Source organism: Portunus trituberculatus, chromosome 50, assembly GCF_017591435.1.
Source record: "Portunus trituberculatus isolate SZX2019 chromosome 50, ASM1759143v1, whole genome shotgun sequence".
Lineage (NCBI taxonomy): Eukaryota > Metazoa > Arthropoda > Malacostraca > Decapoda > Portunidae > Portunus > Portunus trituberculatus.
Window position 1 is genome coordinate 1802501 of NC_059304.1, and position 5000 is coordinate 1807500.

The 5000-nt window shown below is 38.0% G+C and overlaps 1 protein-coding gene across 1 annotated transcript in view; it reads left to right on the top strand.

The window, feature by feature from the left end:
• Nucleotides 1–5000, top strand: part of LOC123500047 — a 28518-nt gene that overhangs the window by 6749 nt on the left and 16769 nt on the right. The window lies entirely within an intron of this gene.

Consider the following 5000-nt stretch of genomic DNA (forward strand, 5'->3'; position numbering starts at 1 on the left):
TACCCAGCAGAGTTGGAATCTAAAGTTTTTAAGTATCTGGTTACTTGAGTGACTTCCGTTGTGGACATGTACATAGAAAATACTGGTGAATCCTTCAGATATTGAGTATAAGTATGATCTACAGGATTTGAATCAATGTTACCAAGGTTAATAAAATGTTCATTGAAAGCAGTAGGGATGTCAACAGGCTGTGGGTCAAGGGATATGGTAGAGGTCTGTGAGTGGTTGGTTCTGCCTAAGAGGGAATTAATGGTTTTCCAACGAGTCTTGGGATTACCTTGATTATCTTGCAGCATATTCTTATAATATTGATTCTTCGATGCTCTTAACACTTTAGTTAAGTTGTTTCTATATCTTTTATATATTTCTTTGTAAGTCATTGGCCATTTGTTTGCTAGACGAGCTAAACGGTTTTCTCCTTTATGCTTTTAGTTAAGGTAGGTGTAATATATAGACTTGTATTTTGTTTTTTGTTTACACGTATTTGTTTGAATGGAAAATGCCTTTGGAAAACTATATTAAATGCCTTGAAAAACATAGTAAATGCTTCATTTGGACATTGCAAGGTAAATATATCATCCCAGGTTATTTGATCAAGTTCATGATGAAAATAATTTACCGCTATATCACTTAGAACACTCTTACTTATAGATTTTGGATCACTCTTTGCTACTTCTTGTTTGAATTGGGAGAATATGGGATAATGGTCTGAGATATCTGACTGAACAATAAAATTTCCCACATTATTATCAACCTGTGAAGTCCAGATTTGGTCAATAAGTGTAGCAGTGGAGTCCGTTATCCTAGTTGCTCTAGTGGTCAATGGAAAAAGTGCAAAAGAATACATCAAATTACAGAAATCTTGGACAGTTCAGTAAATCCAGTTCAGTAAATCCAGATTAAAGTCTCCAAAAATATAAAACCCATTGAATTTTTTCTCATGAGCTGAAGACAAAATTTCAGTTAGATTATCTATAAATAAATTAATGTTACCACTAGGAGGCCTATAAACACATAATAATAGTGATTTCTTACCCATGATTTCAGTTTGTACCGCAATACATTCAATAAAGGTTTCTACTTTTGAATATTCATTAAGACGTGTACACTTCTAACAGTCAGAGATATACATGGCAACTCCACCACCGTGTGTGTTCCTACAGTTCGTAAACAAGCTGTAGCCTGGCAACTGGTACAACGAAGAAAGATGAGCTTCAAGTCTAAGTTCAGTTAGGCCTAGGATGTTATATTTCGTAGCAACACTGCCTAAAACTGTATCAACAAAGGATTGAACATTGGTAGGAATTGATCGTATGTTCAAAGTCAATAAAGTAGTTACATCATTGCTTTTAGAAGAATAATGAAATAATTCAATATATTTAGAACGCATTACATTTGTATTCCTAAATTTTGTGTAAAGGTTAGTAACATGTAGGTCACTGTTGTATTTATCCTCATCTACATCAGTATCCAAATCCCTAGGTTCATGTAAAGTGGGTTCATTCAACACCACTTAGTAGTAGTAATAGTGGTAGTATTAGCAATAGTTGAGTGGTGGTAGCAGTAATAGTGGTGGTAGTATTTGTATAAGTAATAGTCATAGTGGTAGTGTTAATAGTATTAGTAAAAGTATTGTGGTAACAATAGTAAATGATAATAGTAGTAGTAGTAGTAGTAGTAGTAGTAGTAGAAGTGGTAGCAGTAATAGTAGCAGCAGTAGTAGCATAGTAGCAGTAGTTGTAGTAGCAGCAGCAATAGTGTACTAGTAGCAGTAGTGCAGTAGTAGTAGTAACAGTGGTAATAGTAATAACAGTGGTAATAGTAATAAAAGTGGTAACAGTAACAACAGTAATAGTAGTAATAGCAGTAATAGTAGCAATAACAGTAGTAGTAATAGCAGCAGCAGCAGCAGTAGTGGCGGCATAGTGGATAAGGTGGTGAGCGTGGGATCGGGCAGACGTATCAAAATCCGTAAGTTCATGTAAAGTGGGTTCATTCAACACCATTTAGTAATAGTAATAGTGCTAGTATTAGCAATAGTTGAATGGTGGTAGCAGTAATAGTGGTGGTAGTATTTGTGTAGGTAATAGTCATAGTGGTAGTGCTAATAGTATTTGTAAAAGTATTGTGGTAGCAATAGTAAATGATAATAGTAGTGGTAGTAGTAGTGGTAGTAGTAGTAGAAGTGGTAACAGTAGTAGTAGCAGCAGTAGTAGCATAGTAGCAGTAGTTGTAGTAGCAGCAGCAATAGTGTACTAGTAGCAGTAGTGTAGTAGTAATAGCAGTAGTGTAGTAGTAGTAGCAGTAGTAATAACAGTGGTAATAGTAATAACAGTGGTAATAGTAATAGTAATAACAGTAGTAATAGTAACAACAGTAATAGTAGTAATAGCAGTAATAGTAGCAATAGCAGCAGCAGCAGCAGCATAGTGGATAAGGTGGTGAGCGTGGGATCGGGCAGACGTCCACGCGTAGGTTCGAATCCCACCACGTACAGCCTTGAAACACTTTGCCGTTTGTCAAGTGGTTTAAAGTTACCTACATGTCACCATGATACCCAGGTTCTAGGTGGTTACACTAAGATGAGCTTGGGCGGTGATATGGGCCCTAATATGGGTACCACTATAAATAAAATTGCCTGCGCCACTAATGGGCGGAAGCTGAACAGCGCTTCCCATACACTCTTCAAGTGTGCCTACAGGCGCTATAGCCCTTACCGTAAAAAAAAAAATAGTAGTAGTAATATAGTAGTAGTAGTGTAGTAGTAATGTAGTGATAGTAATAGTTAATAGTAGTATAGTAGTAGTAGTAATAGTAGTAGAGCAGTAGTAGTTATAGAAGTGTAGTTGTGATAGTAGTGTAATGGTTGTAGTAATAGTTTAATGGTAGTAGTGATAGTATTGTAGTAATAGTGTAATGGTAGTAGTGATAGTATTGTAGTAATAGTGTAATGGTAGTAGTGATAGTATTGTAGTAATAGTGTAATGGTAGTAGTGATAGTATTGTAGTAATAGTAAATAAAAGTGATAGTAGCACTGTAGTAATAGTGATCGTAGTAATATATTAGTAGTAATGCGAGTAGAGTAGAAGTAATGGTAGTAGAAGTAGTGGTAGTTCAATCAGAATGGTTGGTAGAGTACATGTACAATAACTGCAATTGCAACAACGTTAAACAATAGTAGAAATAGTAATGATAACAATAATAAGAGCAATAATGATAAGAGCAATAGTAATAATAACAACAGTAATATTGTGCGCAATAATAATAATAATAATAATAATAATAATAATAATAACAAAAGCAATAGTAATGATAATAGTGATAATTATAGTTATATGTATAGCAATAATAGCCATAAGATAGTAATAAATATAGAACAGCAAACATAACACAAGAAGCAATAGAAGCTGCAGAAGCATCAGCGGCTACAAGATTATTAATGGTAAAATTATCCACTAAGTTGAAATTTAAATAAATCCCAATAATCGTCAGATCCATTGATATACTTAGTAACATACCAAATTACTGTCTACTTATCTATTTCTTCTTACGCTCCCTGCGAGAGCGTCGTGTGTCGTCGCCGCTGCCGCTGCTACTTTCCATCGCCACTCGCTCAGGAACATCAGGAGGCAACGTCGAAGGAGCACCAGCGTCATCACTGCGTTCCTTGTCACTGGACACACTGTCACGCTTGGAAGCCACTGCCACCAACTCCGCACCACCATCAGGAGACGTCGTCACAGAAGCACTGTCGCGGCGGGAAGTAGTACTGCTGGTCAGCCCAGGACAGCCAGCTGCTACCGTTGCCGTCTCCTCGACTGAGGAAGGACAACGGCTCCGCCGGCTTCTGTGGTTCCGAGTCCGCCTCGCCTGAAGGATTCGTTAGCTTGATTCGAAGCAGGCTTCTCCTTTATGATTAGCTTTGTATGGCGGAAATATGCAATTTTCCCTTCACTCCGTGCTTGCTTTAGAGTGGGGAGTTGTGCTTTCCGGATACTGTGGGAGGCAGGGCACAAGTCCTCATTCACAAATGTCACCTTTCAACCTGGTGACATTCCTCAGGACAGCTTTTCGATCACTGGTGAATCGATCCACAATGGGGCGTGGGCGGTCACCTCGTTGACCTATTCGGTGTGCTCGTTCCAACTGGATGTTAGGTAGTTGAAGCTTTTCTTCGAGCAGCTTCGACACCAGGGATGCTGACTGTTCCCAGGTTTCATGTCCTTGGCACTCGTCAACGCCGATGAATTGAAGATTATTTCGACGATTATAATCTTCCTGATAGTTACATCTGTCATACAGATCTTTGATATGAATCTCACTAGCCTTCAGCTTCTCTTGAAGATCTTCAATGGTGTGGTCTTTGTCTATCAACTCACAATGTTGCTGGTTCACTTTCCGGTTCAGATCGTCAACATCCTGCTGAGTGAACTCCAGGCTACGATCAATTCTTGCACAGTTGACTGGAGTGCTTGCACTTTGTCCTCAACTTGCTGCATAAATATCTCCAGAGCGCCACGATAAGCTTGGTCCTGGGAGGTAAGTAAAGTCTTCAGAACGGAAGAATCCATCTTGAAAATCAAGGTGAGAAGTATGGAGCAAGTAACAGGCACGTCTGCACACCGTGTGTGTGTGTGTGTGCTGGAAAGAGGGGCAGGAAGTGGGATATTATAGAGTAATAGGAAGAAGGCAGCCGTATTACTTAAGTAAAGTTTACTGTCAAAGTTGCTCCTAACTCGTAAAATTATTCCTAAAATTGCAAGTTTATTTCTAGAAGTGCTCTCAAAGTTCGCCAAACATAAAAGAACCTGATCAGAGAGTCTCTTACATGAGCTAAGAGTCAAGTTCTTATTGTCAACAAAGGCGGAAATATATACCTAGAAAACCCGTATTATGAAACACTACTTTTTCACAACGACTATTTTCAAAGATGACAGATATTAAGCCGGGTCTGCAAGAGTGTTTATCTTTTTAGATTATAATATAATACTTGAACCTT